Source organism: Canis lupus, chromosome 36 (genome assembly GCF_011100685.1).
Source record: "Canis lupus familiaris isolate Mischka breed German Shepherd chromosome 36, alternate assembly UU_Cfam_GSD_1.0, whole genome shotgun sequence".
Lineage (NCBI taxonomy): Eukaryota > Metazoa > Chordata > Mammalia > Carnivora > Canidae > Canis > Canis lupus.
This window is the reverse complement of record NC_049257.1, coordinates 9,388,217-9,405,004: the sequence shown is the minus strand read 5'-3', so window position 1 is coordinate 9,405,004 and position 16,788 is coordinate 9,388,217. Positions and strand designations below refer to the sequence as shown.

Sequence of the window (16,788 nt, the reverse complement as noted above, 5' to 3'; positions counted from 1 at the left end):
CATTAGGAAGCACAGAAAAAATGATCACTGGGGGAGAGGAAACAAGAAGTGATCCTTACGATTTCTCAGCTTACAGCCTAGAAAGAGTTTCCAAGCTTCAGCACAGAGAGGGGCAATCTAGGTGAATCCCAGGAGTCTCTCGGAATTGAAGAGACGACACAGAGAAGACAAGTGGCTGGAGTTCACAGGACAGACTACTAGAGAGACAGAAAGCTCTAAAATAAGTCTTGGAGCTGCGATATACAGCAAAGTGGTGGTAGTTAACACTACATAGGATATTTGAAAGTTGCTATGAGGGTGATCTTAAAAGTTCTCAACATAAGAAAAGAAATTTTGTAATAGGTATGTTGATGTTAACTTGACTAATTACAGTGATCATTTCACAATACATATAAATATTGAGTCATTATGTCAGACCTGAAACTAATATAGTGTTTTATGTCAGGTATACCTCAATAAAGGGAGAGAAAGAGAGAGAGCACCCCAGAGATTTGCAGAGGGTTCCCTGCAAGCCTGAGGAAATTGTCCAAGGTAGGGTATAAAACAACTCAAAAGCAGAGGAGAGAATAATCTCTGGAACTCACACAGGACTAGAATTAATTCATATTCCCATAGAGAACATGTAAAAACCTCATTAGTCATAGGGCATCAAGCAGTGTACACAGAAAGGTGTTGCCTCAGTAATAGGCAAAAGTTAGCCCTAGACTAAAGACTGCTCTGGTCATACCTAGTAAAATTTAAAAGCAAGACTGTATAGAATCAAGTTGTTTCCAAGTAACTTAATTAAGGTCCAACACAAATCCCAAGAGTATTTATAGCAATATAAGTATTTCTAGCACCCAAGAAAGTACAATTCACAATGTCTGTCATCTAGTCAAAAATTCCCTGACATGCAAAGAAATAAGAAAATACAATAAATGGGAGGAGAAAAAAATAATCAATAGAGACAGGTGCAGGAATGACACAGATGTTATAATTAGTATGCCAGGACATTAAAATGGTTACAGGCATACCTGAGAGATATTGCAGGTTTAGTTCTTGACCACTGCAATAGAGCAAATATCACAATAAAGTGAGTCAAATAATTTCTGTTGTTTCCCAGTGTATATATGTTATGTTTATACTATAGTTTATCAAATGTGCAATAATATTATGCCTGAAAAACGCAGTGCAATACCTAAATTAAAAAATACTTTATTGCTATAAATGTTAGCTATCTTCTCAGCTTTCAGTGAGTCATAATCATTGATCACAGATCATGATAAAAATCTAATATTAATAAAAAGTTTGAAATATTTCAAGAATTACCAAAATCTGCTACAGAAACACAAAGTGAGCAAAAGTTAATGGAAAAATGATGCTTACAGACTTGCTTGACACAGATTTGCCACAAATCTTCAATTTGTAAAAAATGCAAATCTGCAAAGCACAGTAAAGTGAGGTATGCCTATAACTCTATTCTTCATATTCAAGAAGGTAGAAGAGAGAATCATGAAGACATTAATGTTATAAAGAGACCCAAATCAAATGTCTAGAGATTTAAAAACATCCTTGACAAATGTATCATTGGGTGGAATTAACAAACTAAACAATGGAGAAGAAAAGATTAGTGAACTTGAATGTATCATAAAAGAAAATATTCAGTTTTGAAAAACAGAGATACAAATTGGGGGGAAAAAATACATCGAGCCTCGGTGAGCTATGGGACTTCAAGTAGCTAATGGAACTGTAATTAGAATCATCAATAGGGAGAACAAAAAATTTTTTTTGATAAATAAAGGTCAGAGGAGTCGGGAGTGGCAGAAATGGATGAACTCTGTAATTATTATTATATAGTTTAAATAAATTGAAAAAATTTTTTTAAAAAAGGAAAAATCTGGAAGGACATAAACCAGGCATTTCAGTGACAGAGAAAATAGCACCTGCCTTTTAGTATAAGGCTTGGAAATCAATTCAGGAGATGGGACCAGATGATGCACAGATAATAGCATATAAATACAAAACATCAAAACTGTAACAGACTGATGACAAAGCTGATGGATAAGAGTTTCTGAATCCCCAAGAAAGACCAAATAGGCAAGTTGCCAGCGTGATACGTACTCACTGCTCAAAGAATTCACGGTGGTGGTAGTATAGCTTTAATCCCAGTGGAAAGAACTAAAAAGCTTGAAAGTGTCCTGGGACCAACTGGCCCTACAGGATTTCCATAGTCATTTCATTAATGTGCTTCTCCCACAACACTCTGTCTCCTGATGAACTGATAATGCTCAAGGCCGTTATTATCTGAAATGCTCTAATAATAATAATGATAGGCATACTAATTATAGTAACATATGAATGTAATTTAAATATTCATATTTTTCTCTTTCTGCACAGTTAAAGCTTTCTGAATAAATTTTATAGAAACTTGCAAGATGGACAAATTTGGGAAGATAATTTAGGACAAATTTAGTGAGAGAATTCCAGAGAAATTTGTCTGAAGTGTTGGGATGCTGGGACTTGGGACTATGAAGAGATAGTGTAAAGATATTCTTAAGCTAAAGACAGTGGTCTAATCTCTGCCCCTCCTTTCCTCCCTCCCACCAGGAGAGAGTTATAAACATCCCAAAAGGTTAGAGTGAAAATATTCTTCCCAAGCAGTGAAGCACCCAATTCATTTGTTTGCTTCTGGGTTTTTCAACTACAGTATAGACCAGTATATGGAGAATAACATGTGGGGCTCATTGTTTCACCCCAGGGTTAAGAAATTGGGGCAGTGGGAAACCATATGCTTATTTGTGTAAATAATAGTCTTCTACTGCCGTGAAAACCTTGAATGTGCATTCAGAGTAATAAAGATTAAGGGCCAAAAAGTTTCCAATTTTGTTGAAAATTATAGGCCTATAGATTCAAAATGCTCAACAAAACCCAAGCATAAGAAACATGAATATAACTACATTGGAACATATCTTAATTAAATGGCTTGAAACACATAATAAAAAGTCTAAAAGCCACCACAGAAAAAAGACACATCATATACAGAGGAACAAAGATCAGAACGACAGCAGATTTCTTGGTGAAAAGAATGCAATCCAGAAGACAGTGGATAATTATCTTTGAAGTACTGAAAAAAAAAAGACAAGTCAAAGTAGAATTCTACACTTGGTGAAAATATCTTTCAAAAATAGAGGGAAAACGAAAAATTTTCTTAGACATTCAAAAGCTGAAAAAAAAATCATCACCAACAAACCTGAATTACAAAGAAAATTGAAGTTCTTTAAGCATAATGAAAATAATACCAGCTGGAAATCTGGATATACACAAAGGAATGAAGAGCAGCAAAGTGGTTAATATGTGTGGAAATATGAAAGATGTTGTTTTATAATTTTTAAATCTTTTAAAAGATAACTCATTGTTAAAAAGCAAAATCAATTACAATTTATTTTCGTTTTTATGACATACATAGGACTAAAATGTATGACGATGGCACAAAGACGGGGAAGGCAGTAAGTGAAGTGTAGTATTTCTGAAAGGTAACTTGCAATAAGTTAAAGAATGTATTATATATTCTAAAGCAACCATTTTCATAAAGAACAAAAAAAATGTAGCTAATAAATCAACAAAGGAGATATATTGGAACAATTTTTTAAAAAACCCTCAGTCCAAAAGAAGGGAGAAAATAAGGAAAAAGGTAATATGTCATTCAAGATTTGAAAGTCATCCAGGACCACAGGAGCTGACTTTTTTTAGGACAATTTAGAAGCCATTTTTCCTGTGTCTTACAATATTGTAATCTTTGATCCAACTATGAATCTTCGATCTATGGTGAAGTCAATGGTCAATAATCACATTATCAGAACCATATCTCAAATGTGAAGAACCTTGAATTACTGCATAATAAGGCACCTCTTCCCAAACTGAAATACATTCTATGGGAAACTGTTCAAATATCTGTCTATGTAACAAGCTGGCTAGAAGGTAGAATCACCAGGGTCTAATCTGCTAAAAGAAAGTAGACATTTTCTTGGGGAGCAAGAGCACCGGTTCAAGAAGACGTTTTTGAGCTGCTGCTTTGCTCTAGTCACCGAATTCCTCTCTGGGGGTACAGAGGAGCTCACCTCACCCTGAGCCTGCCCATGGACTCATTATCAGCGGTACATGATTCTTGATTGCAAAGTCAGTATTCCAGTTAATAAGACAACTTTTCCATAGACCTGGGATGATAGATACAGGTTAGGTTCTGAAATAAATCAGAAAAAGGGGTCAGAATACAAACCATCAAATACAGTCACAGTCTCCAGGGGGAAAGAAACGAAGGAGACAATATTGGTTAGTCTGTGGATTTCTTTTCCCACTTCCTCAACCCCCTCATTAGTCCTCTCTGTATTTGCCTTTTTGTGAGGACACAGTGAAACAGTATGACCGGCTAAGAACAGCTCACTTATTTTACAGTGCCGGCCAACTGGCCCACCGTGTGGAATCCTTACTGTTGCATTTCTACCAAAGTGCATCGTACCCTCTCAGTAGCAGCTACACAAACTGCACTGTCCTCCAGAGACCCTTCTTAGCACCTGCCAGATTGTTGGTAAGAGAACTGGAGTAATATAATTTAGTTAATCTGGGGATTGACTCCATGATTTCTGCCATGATTAGCACTATGCAATAGCCCACTGAACTAACCCACCCTTCTTCATGTAGTTGCGTGAAGCAGTGGAGGGATGAAGAAAGGACTGGAGTTAGAACAAACTCTGAATGACCTGTTTAATTGTCCTCCGGGTGACCTTTCGTGTATATAATGGATGATTCTTATTTGGGAGGGTTGAGAGTTCAAGTCCAAGTAGTTAGCATTTGAGGTAGTGGAGGAGGAATATTAGAGAATGGAAACAGGTCAACAATTTCATTTGCTAAAAGGGGGATCATTTGCTCTAAAGAGAATCACAATCACAATTGTCTACACAGCTGTCACTCCCTCCTTGCTTTCTCAGAATAGACTCCTGATTTTGTTTGGGTACCCATGATCTCTTCTGGCCACATTCAGGGAAAGCTGGACCCATCTCCAGCCAGAGGGCAAGACTGGTGTAGTTTAAACCAATCATTAGCAAGGTCCCATTAAATCCTTGCTAGGTATCTGTTTAGACAAGAGCATATGACACAACTTTGGCCAGAAACTTCAGAGGAAGTCTATTTGCAAGATGGGAGAGGAATACTCTTCATTCTTAGGACCCAGGGAGCAATGCTCCTCTCATTCCACTCTTATTGAGCATGAAATCCACACATGTGGAGGGTGGAGCCAAAAGGTTAATAAAGAAATGGAGCCAAGATTATCCTTTATCCTTTCTGAACACTGACCTTCCTATGGATTTTTAAAAATTTAAGTCCTTAGTTCTTGGGCTTTTCGGATAGGAGTTTCCTGATACCTGCAACAGATATCATTCTGATACAGTTTTTCAGCCCACTTATTTCACAAAGGAATAAATAAACCTTGGAGGTAAAGTGACTTACTCAGGGCCATAAAACCAATAAACAGCAAAGCCAGGGCTAGATCAGCAATCATTGTGCACTGAGCAACTGCATGCTGACGTCCAAAATTAGTATTGGAATATCGAATTTAGATGCACCCACATACCCATGATTAAGCCATGATTAATAATCATTTTTACCTAAGGAAATTAACATCACCACTATTTCCTGAACTATTTGTTGTTGTTTTTTGAGAATAGTTAACGCATGATGTTGTTTTGCCTAATTTTCTAAGACTCCTTACAAATCCATGAAGTGTTAATAATATGCACCTACAGGGTGATGCTCAAAATATTCAATTACTGAGATGACAAGACACACCCAGTCCAAATGGTCACTGGTTATACTGCCGGGACAAGGTTTTAGAGGTCCTCATTTGCCAAGCCATCCTCATTCACGTGCTAAAATAGGGAGGTGTGCTGGGTTCTTAAGGAAGGGGATGAGAGCCAAGGTGTTTCACGGGGGGAAAAGTCTTTAAAATCAGTTTGTCTGGACCATTGCACACTGGCTCACTGTCAGTGCTGTGTTCCATACAATACAGCGCCTGACAATCTTGTGTTGGTCTTACTCTCTCTTCCATCTAGACTATCAATTCTTTAGGAACAAGAATAATATATAACATTTGTTAGATTTGTCTGTGTGTTTCCAATAATACTTTGTACCGGGGTGGGGGGGGGGTGTCCAACAATGAATGAATCATCTTTTCCCCAAATGCTAAAATGTGCATGAAAAAAAAATGTTCTGGACTCATGCATTCATCCTACTTAGTTTTATTAAGAGCTGCAAAGTCACAGCTACAGAACTGGAGGTTGAAGATAGGGAGAAAAGCCAGATACAGCCTCATGAAAGTCATAAGCTCTATTTTAAAAGGACTCAGATCTTGTCCACGTAAAATCCTGAAAACAAAACTGGCTGTGTCTGAAGAGTGATAGGCCTAGGAACACAAGGAAGGGCCCTTGGAAAGTACAAGTTTTGAAGAAACCAGAGGGTTGGTAAATAGCTGTGTTTCCTCTCTTCTCAAGGTCACTCTACTTCCCGGCAGGAAACCCTCCATTTTCATTGCTTGCTCTTTGCCCTGCTTCTCTCTCAATACTATTTGACGCTGCTGACCACTACTGCATATTATTTCTCCCTGCCTCTCCAAGAACTCTGATGCTTTTATTGGCTCCTCCTCTCATCCTAAACCCCAAAAGACATGTTTTCTAAGATTTTAATATAAGCACCCTTATCTGTGCCTTCTTTTTTTTTTTTAGATGATCCAGTATCAGTGGATCAGATTTTACAGGCAGCTCCCAAGTGTATCTCCATCCTGAACCTCAGTCTTTCCCTCACTTCCAAATCTTCACTCTTGCTCTCAGGTTAGTTTATACATCTCAGGTTAGTTTATACATCATATATACATGTGAATCAATAATTCACATCTCAGGTTAGTTTATACAGATGTCACCTCCAAGCTAGACCTCTGCTTGGTTAAACTACTGAGGATCATGGCACTGCCACCCTCGAGCCGTCCTGTTCTGTAGCCTTGAATTATTTTGGATTCCCCCTCTCCTCCCCCAGCACAGCCAAGTGGGACACAGCTGAGATCTGAGATTGGGAGTCGTCGGGTACTCCTGGGTTCGAACCTCGTCTTCACCACTTGCTAGCCAGGTGAACTTGGGTATGTTAATTAACCCGAGAGTCTCAATTCCACCAATTATAAAGCACAGGCAATATTTTCTAGCTGTGGGAACTAAATGAGCTCATGTATATAAAATACTTGATGCACAGCAGGTGTTCTTTTCCTCTTAAAGCCATTTATAAAATCAATTGCACGATCTAAATAATACAGCCTCATCATTCAAATCTACATTAAACCGGTGTTTTAAATTTTTCTCAATTGAGGGATTTCATTTCTCTGAGCCTTAAAGAATTTTGTGTGTACTTGTCTGGTAGCATTAACCCTATTTTGGAATTTTGGGGACTTACCTCACAAACTAGATTTTTGGATTTTCCAGATTTGCTCTGTCCCATAGAGTAGCTATTCAAATTTTAGTTTGTGGCTATTCAAACTTAAAGGTAAGTTAAATATAATTAGAAACTAAATGATTCAGTTACTCCAGTCACATTTCAGGTGCTTAAGAACTACATGTTGCTAGTGGCTACCACAGAGCAGTACAATGTTGTACATTGTAGAATACTTTTATCATCTAAATTTTCAACTCCTTTAATAGTAAAAATTGTGTCCCTGCGTTTTTTTCACTTTTGTGTTCTCTGTGGTCCCCTGTACTTGGTGGGCATTTAAAAATACATGTTGTAAAATATTTGCGAATTGATAGAATTTGTAAAAATCAGTACACGAGTGATACCGATGGGCGCCTTTTAAAATCTCTCTTATTACATTCTATGGATTGTGAATCAATAATTCCTGTTTGCTTTGTGTTTACCTTCTGTTGAAGAGGGTTATGGTATGGTCTCCTCAGTTTCTTGCCCAGGCCACCCCCTCAAAGGCAGATCCAGCCTAAACAGTCTGGTTCTAGGATTTTTGAAAGAGAATGGGTGGAAATAAAGGAAATGCAACACAGGTATTCAAGAGTAAGTGGAGGATTTTTAGAGGACAGCTAAAGGGTTTTAGAGGCTTAGAGGATGCTGAAGTGTGTTGAGGGTAATAAATTAAGAAAGAAAAATGAGAATTTGGAATGTATTGCAAAGACCTATGTACCACCTTTCTTGTGTGGAAAAAATAGGAAGCAAAAACGTAATGGATAAGTAACTGTAATTATCCATTATTGCATGGACTTTATTTTTTTAACTATGATACTAACCCAGATCTGAATGTATATGGATCACTTTCATAAGCATTAAAATTATGTAATGTCACATTACAACTTTTTCCTTTGAATGCACAGATTTTCTGTTATATGACTTCTATTTCATATAATATTAAATATTTATACTCATGCTGGCCATTTCATGTTCATAAAATAAGTCTAACATCATATGGGATAAAAAGCATGACATCTCCATTTTCATTGCATGATGGACCATAGACAAATCTAAGAACTAACCTAAAGTTATAGAAACATCCATACACGATACTGGTTAACACTGGCATACAGGTTTTCCAGAAAAGGAATGGACTCTTCTCATAGCAGGCTGACACAGGTGCATTCTCTAAGAGGGGCATGAGGAATAGAGCCCCTTGACTCCTTCTGACATTAATGGGCAATCCCACAGCCAGATCTTTGTGCCCTGCCTTGAGAATTTACCCAACTGTAAAATTGCATTCTACATAGTTTCATGTGGGAAGATGACGCATGTCACTTCTGGAAACTATCACATGTTCCCTATAAATTACGTTGCTAAACAGCTTTTACCATGGGTAGTCAGTGTTGGCTTTCAGATTTTTTAATCTTTACCTCAACCTTCTAAGAACGACAAGAAAAGGTATTTTCACACTGCCACAAAGATCTATAATATGAAGGTCAAGCAAACACTGTATTTCTGTTTCTTTAAGATTTTTTTTTTGGTAGTAAGAGAATTGGCATATTATTTGACCTGATGCAAAATCAATCATTAGCAAGCACTTTGACAACTTCTAACTGAACAGATTACTGAGCTAGATATGTTAAATGATCTACATGGCATCACAAATGTTTTACATGATCAATTCCTCTTTATCTGGCCTTTTCATTTGGCTTTGGGAAGATGTTGATCAATGTTATGATTTTCATAGAATCAATTTTCAATTAATGAAATATGGATTCAATTAAAATACATGGTTAAAGCAAAACAATGTGATCAGACTGTTTATGCTGCTGTCCATGTCTTCTCTATTATAAGGAAGTCCATGGAAAGCTCAGGTTGATTTTTACCTTTTAAAAAATACTGTTCTACAGTCACTGTGACAAGACAGCTGTGCTCTTTACACCAAATCAACATTGTCATTAACTAGTTGTATGACTTACTTAACTTTTCTAATGTTTATTTTAGCAAATACAAAATGAATGTTGTGTTAACTACTCCACTGATTTACTGTGAAACGTGTCAAGATAATATATTTTTCAAAAGACTTAACAGAAGATCTGCTATATGAGAAGTGTAGTAGGCATTCGTTAGACTTTAAATCAGCATATATTTAATACATATGGAGAAGATCTGTCAGTCGAAATCATCTTTTTATTCCTTTTCCAATTCCAACTACCTTTCTCCAACTTCATTTGGGTGCTCAATAAATGTTTATAAGCTTTCTATTGTTTTGTTGATCCTTTTCTTTGTTCCTTTGGTTGTATATTCATTATTATTTTGACACACATAAGATGACATTTCAGAGGAAAACATTAAATATAAAAGCAACTCAGATTTGACATCCCATCAGCTTTTGGAAGAACTGTGAAATTCACTTAACTGTTATGATATCACCAAGTCCACAACAAATGGACTTAAAGTGAGGACTGGCAAGAAGCCAGAAAACTGTCCTCTCAGGAAATAGCAAAGACATCACTCTACAGAGCAACACCTGCAAGACAATGAGTAGTTGGGATCTATCCATGGTGGGGCAAATTTCTTTTGGCTTCATGGGAGCAAGCACTTGCTTCCTAATATCTCATATTTTTGTTATCATTTCCTTCTACTTAAATGTAAATGACATAATTTGTTTCCATCTCATACAGCATTTAATATTCTGAAATAGAGATGAGAATGGTCAGGATATAGAGGTGAGTAATTATCTGCAAAGGATATTTTTTAAGGAGACATCACAAGATACCCCCAAGGACCAGCAGTCTTTACAACATGCCAGTTGCTCAATCAGTGTATGTTGAACAGTGAATCAGGCAGAACCAAGTGGTACATTCTGTCTTTCTCATCTCCCAAGATCCAAAGCAATACCAAGTACAAAAGAGGCATTCAATAAACAGCTGACAAACTGAATATAGTGTCCATTGGGCAGACCATATTCTTTGGGTTATTCCTCTTGACACCTTGGACTGGACCCATAGGCCATTCCTCAATTAGGAATGAGATCTTTAGTTCAAGAATTGTTCTGAAGATGTAGGAAAGCCATGCTAATTTATGTACATCAGTTTGTTTGTTTTCTTAAAACTGAAGCCCAACCCTGAATACTTTGTCTCTTTGACAAACTTTCTAATCTTGACAAACTACCTAACAGAACCTGTCATCTCATCTACTTCCCACTCAGAACACACACACAATTTAGGGTCTTGGTAATTAATATAGTCTTGGTAATATGCTGAGTCAAACTCTGAATCTTGATGTTCAACTTGAGTTAAAACCTTCAACAATTTCTCCTCCTCAATCAGATTTACAATCAATGATGTACCATAAATTACTCTCTGCTTAAAAGAAGTCAGATTTCTCCTTTCTCCCCAATGTATCACAGTCATTCATATCTTTGGTCATTCTTGATAAAATCTCCTTTCTCCAGTCTTCCATCTAGAGCTTCAGAGAACATCATCAGTATAAAGCCCCATGGCACCTTCTTTAAGAGAGTAGGTATTTTTTTGTAACTCATCCTTACCAAGTTCCTTCCCCTAGTCCATAACACTTCAGGATATTCTGACTGATATAAATGCTATTGTGCAAAGTTTAACAACTATAGATTGGAAGTTCTTTGAAGGCAGACAACGTTTAAATATTTTTTTTTGTTTTTATAACTCCCAAAACACCTATCAGAGCCCCCTTACTCTGAGAGCTCAACAGGTACTTGTGAGTTTGAATAGAATTTAACAGAACTGAGTGGCAAGATTTTTTAAGGACACAAAGAGAGAAAAAGTTTGTAGGTAGAGGGCTATACTGAAATTGCACATACTAACTAAAAAGGCAAAAATTGGGATGCCTGGGGAGCTCAGTGATTGAGCATCTGCCTTCAACTCAGGAAGTGATCCTGGAGTCCGGGTATAGAGTCCTGCACCGGGCTCCGTGCATGGAGCCTGCTTCTCCCTCTGCCTCTCGCTCTCTGTGTCTCTCGTGAATAAATAAATTCAATCTTTTAAAAAAAATTTAAAAATAAAAAGGCAAAAAAAATTTTTAATAAACACAAAAGCAGAAAGACATATAGTAAATTTAAAAAGTCAAAAAAAAATAAAATAAAAAAATAAAAAGTCAATTACTTCTTTGCATACACTAATAAAATCAATACACCTTTTGCAAAAGTGCCCAAGACAAAGGAGCATCTGGTTGGCTCAGTTCACAGAACATATGACTCTTGATCTTGGGGTTGTGAATTCAAACCCCACATTGGGGATATGGTTTACTTTAAAACTGCTCAGAACCAAAAAAAAAAAAAAATGAGTAAGACATAAGCCATCCATATGAAAAAAGGAATACCACTAAGGAATTTACAGATACTAAAAAGATAAGAGGTTATTTTAAACTTATGACAACAAATTTCAATTTTAGATGAAATAAAAAATTTCCTTAAAACACAATTTACCAAAATAGACACAAGAATTAAGAGAAGTTATGCCCAATGTCTAAGATGATTACATCTAAATACCCTATACTTGACTTTTTATGGAGTCAGTTTTGTCCCACTAGAATGTGAGCTTCACAAGGGCAGAAATTGTAGTTTTTTTTGCTCTCTGTTTTATCTCCAGTACAGAGAACAGTGCCTTGGTTTTTTTGTTTTCTGCGTTTTTTTTTTTAATAAATAAAGATTTTATGTATTTATTCATGAGAGACACAGAAAGAAGGCAGACACAGGCCAAGGGAGAAGCAGGCTCCTAGCAGGGAGCCTGATGTGGGACTCGATCTCAGAACTCCAGGATCATACCCTGACCCAAAGACAGACACTCAACCACTGAGCCACCCAGGCATCGTGAGAATGGTGCCTTGTAACATAGTAGGTGCTCAATATGTATATTTATTGCATGTATAGAAGCTGTCTTTTGTTGTTGCTGTTTTTGTTTTATTTTTGCTTATATTTCTTTTCTCTCCCTTTTCTCATTCAATGAATTACTGAATTTAAAGATTTATTTTTTTAAAAGATTTTATTTATTTATTTGACAGACAGAGAGAAAGTACAAGCAGGGGAAGCAGGATAAGCAGGCTCCCTGCTCAGCAGGGGCTCAATCCCAGGGCCCTGGGATCATGACCCAAGATGAAGGCAGATGGTTAACCAACTGAGCCACCCAGGTGCCCCTCAAGAAAGTAATTGAAAGATAAAAGTCAATGCTTGCTCTTGGCTTACTTGATGATATATGTATTCCCTTCATCATCAGAATAGAGTTATTTGAAGCACATCGCACCCAAACCCTGAGCCTTTCTTCCTCACAAGAACTCTCTGGATACAAAAGACTGGAAGACAAACCTAGTAAACAGCAAAGACTCTGGGTTTTCTGTGAACAAATCTTGAGAGGGGAAAGTGAGAGAAAGTGATTAGTTTTCATTTTTTGTGTGTATATTTTTCAATGCTTTCAAATATCCTTTTTATTAATTCTATTTTTTTTTACACAGCTTGATTCAAAGCAGTATATAGTAAGAGAGAGTTAGGAATGCTGCGTGCTCCCCACAATGCCATTTCACAGTCATTACTGAGGACCAGCACCATTCTAACGAGAAATGGGTAGAGGAAATCACAACTCTGTTAGCAGCAAATAGAACTGTGCACAAAGATAGAGAAGAAAAATCCAGTAGTTCACATCTTTGGACAGTAAAGCTGCTAACTGATTAGTTTACGACCGGGAGATGTAAAGCAATGTTCAGATTCCTAGGTTCGCACGCTATTATTATCTATTCTTTTTGGAAATGATTGCAGATGATACCTAGATACCCAATCACCACCTCAGTTACTTTACCTTGACCTTCCAGCCCCCATTAACAACAACAAAATACAATATTTAAAAAATGGAACATTAGGGCATTTGCAAAATTTTTACTGAAGCAGTAAGCCACTATAAGTTAGACTCCTTGCAGAATGGGGTGGGGCAAAAAATATCAGGTCAAATTGATATTCAGGCTGACTTCATCATTTCTAGTCATTTAAAAAGTTCAACTCGTTATCAATTGTGTGCTTATGTCTTTGTCTATATTTCTCTTGTATTATTTTAATGGAATATAGTAAATCCTAGGTACATACATGTTATTTGAAAAAATAGAGTGCTTGCTTTGGCAGCACATACACTAAAAACTGGAATTATACAGAGAAGATTCAGCATTGTCCCTGTGCAAGGATGACATGTAAATTTGGAGAAAAAATATTTGACTATTTTAAAGAGGGGCAGCTAAAAATGAGAAAGCAAAAATATTAATATACTTTATAAGTATCAAAACATTCCTGTTATGTGAAGCTTCATTTTTATTTTGAAGGGCTTCCATTTTCTTGCTTATAACCTGGTATGAATATGTGATGAGTCATCAAAATTCTTGTCCTAAAAATAGGTTCTGGTTTTTGTAGGTATGCTTTTTTTTTTTTTTTTTAGGTATGCTTTAAACTTACATGCATTTATGATAATACATGGTTTCATTTTCTCAAAGAAACAGATTCTTTAAAAATACAATACAATTTTACTCAATATATTGATCATCTACCATGTGACAGGCTTTTGTACTTCCTATCATATTTCGAATTTAATAATTTCCTTTTTTTATTAGATACTTCATAACCTCCCAGTTGCCATGCACAGCTGTTTAACACCTGACAAGGTAGAAAATAGGATTACCGTTATCCTAGACTCTCTCATTCAAGGCAGAAACCTTAGCTTATCCCATCTCCCATCCAATGCTTAAAACACTTTTTACAACATCACTAAAACGTAAATCAGTGGAAACAAATCCTCTGATGGTACACTCATGTCCAAGGCAGCCTACTGTATAATTAAATAACTCTTGTCACTACAAAGTTCTTTCCTTTGTGCCTACAAAAGAATCAAGTTGTCTTTTTTTGTTGTTGTTTGTTTTGTTTTTGCCTGTGTTTCTTTTCTTTCCCCTTTCTCTTCAAGGAGATAGCTCTATCTTTGTGTGACTTTGGGAAAAGGATAAGGCAAAGTAAAACTTAGATATGTTTATGGCTTTGTTTTTCAAAAGCCTAACACTTTAAAGGAATTTAAGTTAAGATCTTGAGGAACAGAAGGGAGAAAGACTTTCCCCCCTACTAAAAGAAGATTTCCCAGGACCTGGGGTAGAAGAGAAGGGAGACAACTCTAGGGCTCCCAAAAGCAGCGACCTGGACCCTACCTCCCATTAGGATGACTGGAGAAACAACCAGATGCCAAGGAGGAACAGCTGAGTGGTCTAGCAGGAGCTAATGCCAGAATCAGCTCCACCCCAGGCCTCTCTGCCTCAGTATGACAAAAAAGCAGACAAGTGTAGCTAAGCTGAATGAGGCACATGTGAACAAGGACTGTCTGTCTCATCAGTTACCTGTAAGATCAATGACTGAAAAGTGTGTAGCCTCCATCACTGACAGAAGGGCAATGCCTAATACCCCACAACTGAATCACAGCTTGTGGTGGGGTGCTTAGACTGATACTCTTTCCCACAACTCAGTAAAACAGAGAGAAAAGAGCAGAAATTGTAACAGGAGATTATGAAAGCATACTCATTTTTGCACACCTGGGCTATGAAATTAAGTTACATACCCTGATGGATTATATTAAACTTCTTCCTGTGACATGATTGTCTTCATTGGATGTAGAATGGAGTTTAAACTTTTGCAACCAAAGCTGATTGTCACCACTAGAGTGTAACTTTATGAGTTGAGGTACCCTATAACCTTTCTGGTTCTGGGCACTCTGTTCCCTTGAATGCAGCCAGAGTTAGTTTTTCTTTGGCAGCCACATCACAATGATGACCCAAACTACAGATGACTAAAAACCCAAAACTGTTTCATTCATATCACCATTAAATAATAGAGTCTCAGCTAGATTTGTATCAACATTTTGGGTTTAATATTCATTTCTAGTATTCATTTATTCTCCTCATTCTCTTTTTTCTATGGACCTCATGAACAAATAGTTGCGATGTCCATACTCTTCAATTCTTGGCATATTATCATTCTTAATCCCTATAAAACCACTCTTTTGTTTTACTTTAGTTATTAATGTTCCTTTATTTCTGGATTCTCACTCCCATGTTCCTTGACAGGCACCTATTCCAGTATGTATAATATAAATTCTTAGGTAGGTATAGATCCTTGACAACTATGTCAATTCATTTGTATATGGGTTTGTGTGAGGTGTTTTCCTATCCATATATTTTCTACATATGGCATCATGTAACCTTACAAATTCTAATGTGTTAGACCCTCTGATTTGAGGGGTTCCTGAATTGGTGTGAGGTACAGTAGCTATCCCACTTTACTTGATGTATCTAAAAGCTGCCAAATGGGCTTTGTGGTGTACCATTGAAGATCTGTCCAAAGTTTAGTATAAATACATTAATTCTCGTCCCTTGAGTTTGTGTGAGCTGTTAGTTATAAATCCACTTAAACTTATCATCATCTACTCCATGTTAAACGCAATATCATTGGCTTCTGGGCATTTCTAAGGTCCTCCATTATGTCTATGTAGAGAAATTAGAACACACAAGAAAGGAACTTATTTGTAGAAAACAGGAGTTGTGAAGGCAGCTTTCTTGGTTGTCTGTCATTGCTTTGAGGGTGAGTCCTACGTGGGTTCCCAAAAGACTACTTCATGTCTGGGATGCCTGGGTGGCTCAGCAGTTGGGTGCCTGCCTTCGGCTCACATCGTGATCCGGGATCAAGTCCCACAATAGGCTCCCTGCAAGGAGCCTGCTTCTCCCTCTGCCTGTGTCTCTGCCTCTCTCTCAGTCTGCGTCTCTCATGAATAAATAAATAAATATTTTAAAAAAAGACTACTTCATGTATCACGCAAGTAGGAAATCCCTTTTATTTAATCATCTAAAATATCTTTCCTGCTTAAGACATATGCTGGATGGCACAGGATCCACGAAGACTGTGTGCATAGAGCAACAAACGGAACGTCCCTCTATTTCCCTGCCCACCCCAAGAAGCTTGTCCGCTAGAGTAACTTGATAATACCAAAGAGAATGCCAGTTTAATTGGTCCTTTCTCTGTTCTAGGACATCATATCTTTGACCAATTCCTTTCTTTTGCTTTTCTTGCATTAAAATTGGCCATGAGACACTATTGAACTCAAGGTTTTCCTAGTTAACCTTCTCGCATCCCCATCCTCAAATGCACACTCATACACACCAACACCAACAGGGTAACAGCCCCTGGATCTTCAAACTTCTCAGCAGCTAACTCTCTACCATTATCCTATTAATCACCCAGGTATTTAAACAACCACCCAAAGGGGAAACACCTAG

The 16,788-nt window shown here is 37.1% G+C and overlaps 1 non-coding gene across 1 annotated transcript; it reads left to right on the top strand.

Annotated features, from left to right (window-relative positions):
• Positions 1-13,596: 13,596 nt before the first annotated feature.
• LOC119867871 lies at positions 13,597-13,706 on the top strand. The gene has a single exon (XR_005384921.1). It is a non-coding gene; the product is annotated as a U6 spliceosomal RNA (small nuclear RNA).
• The last annotated feature ends 3,082 nt before the right edge of the window (positions 13,707-16,788 follow it).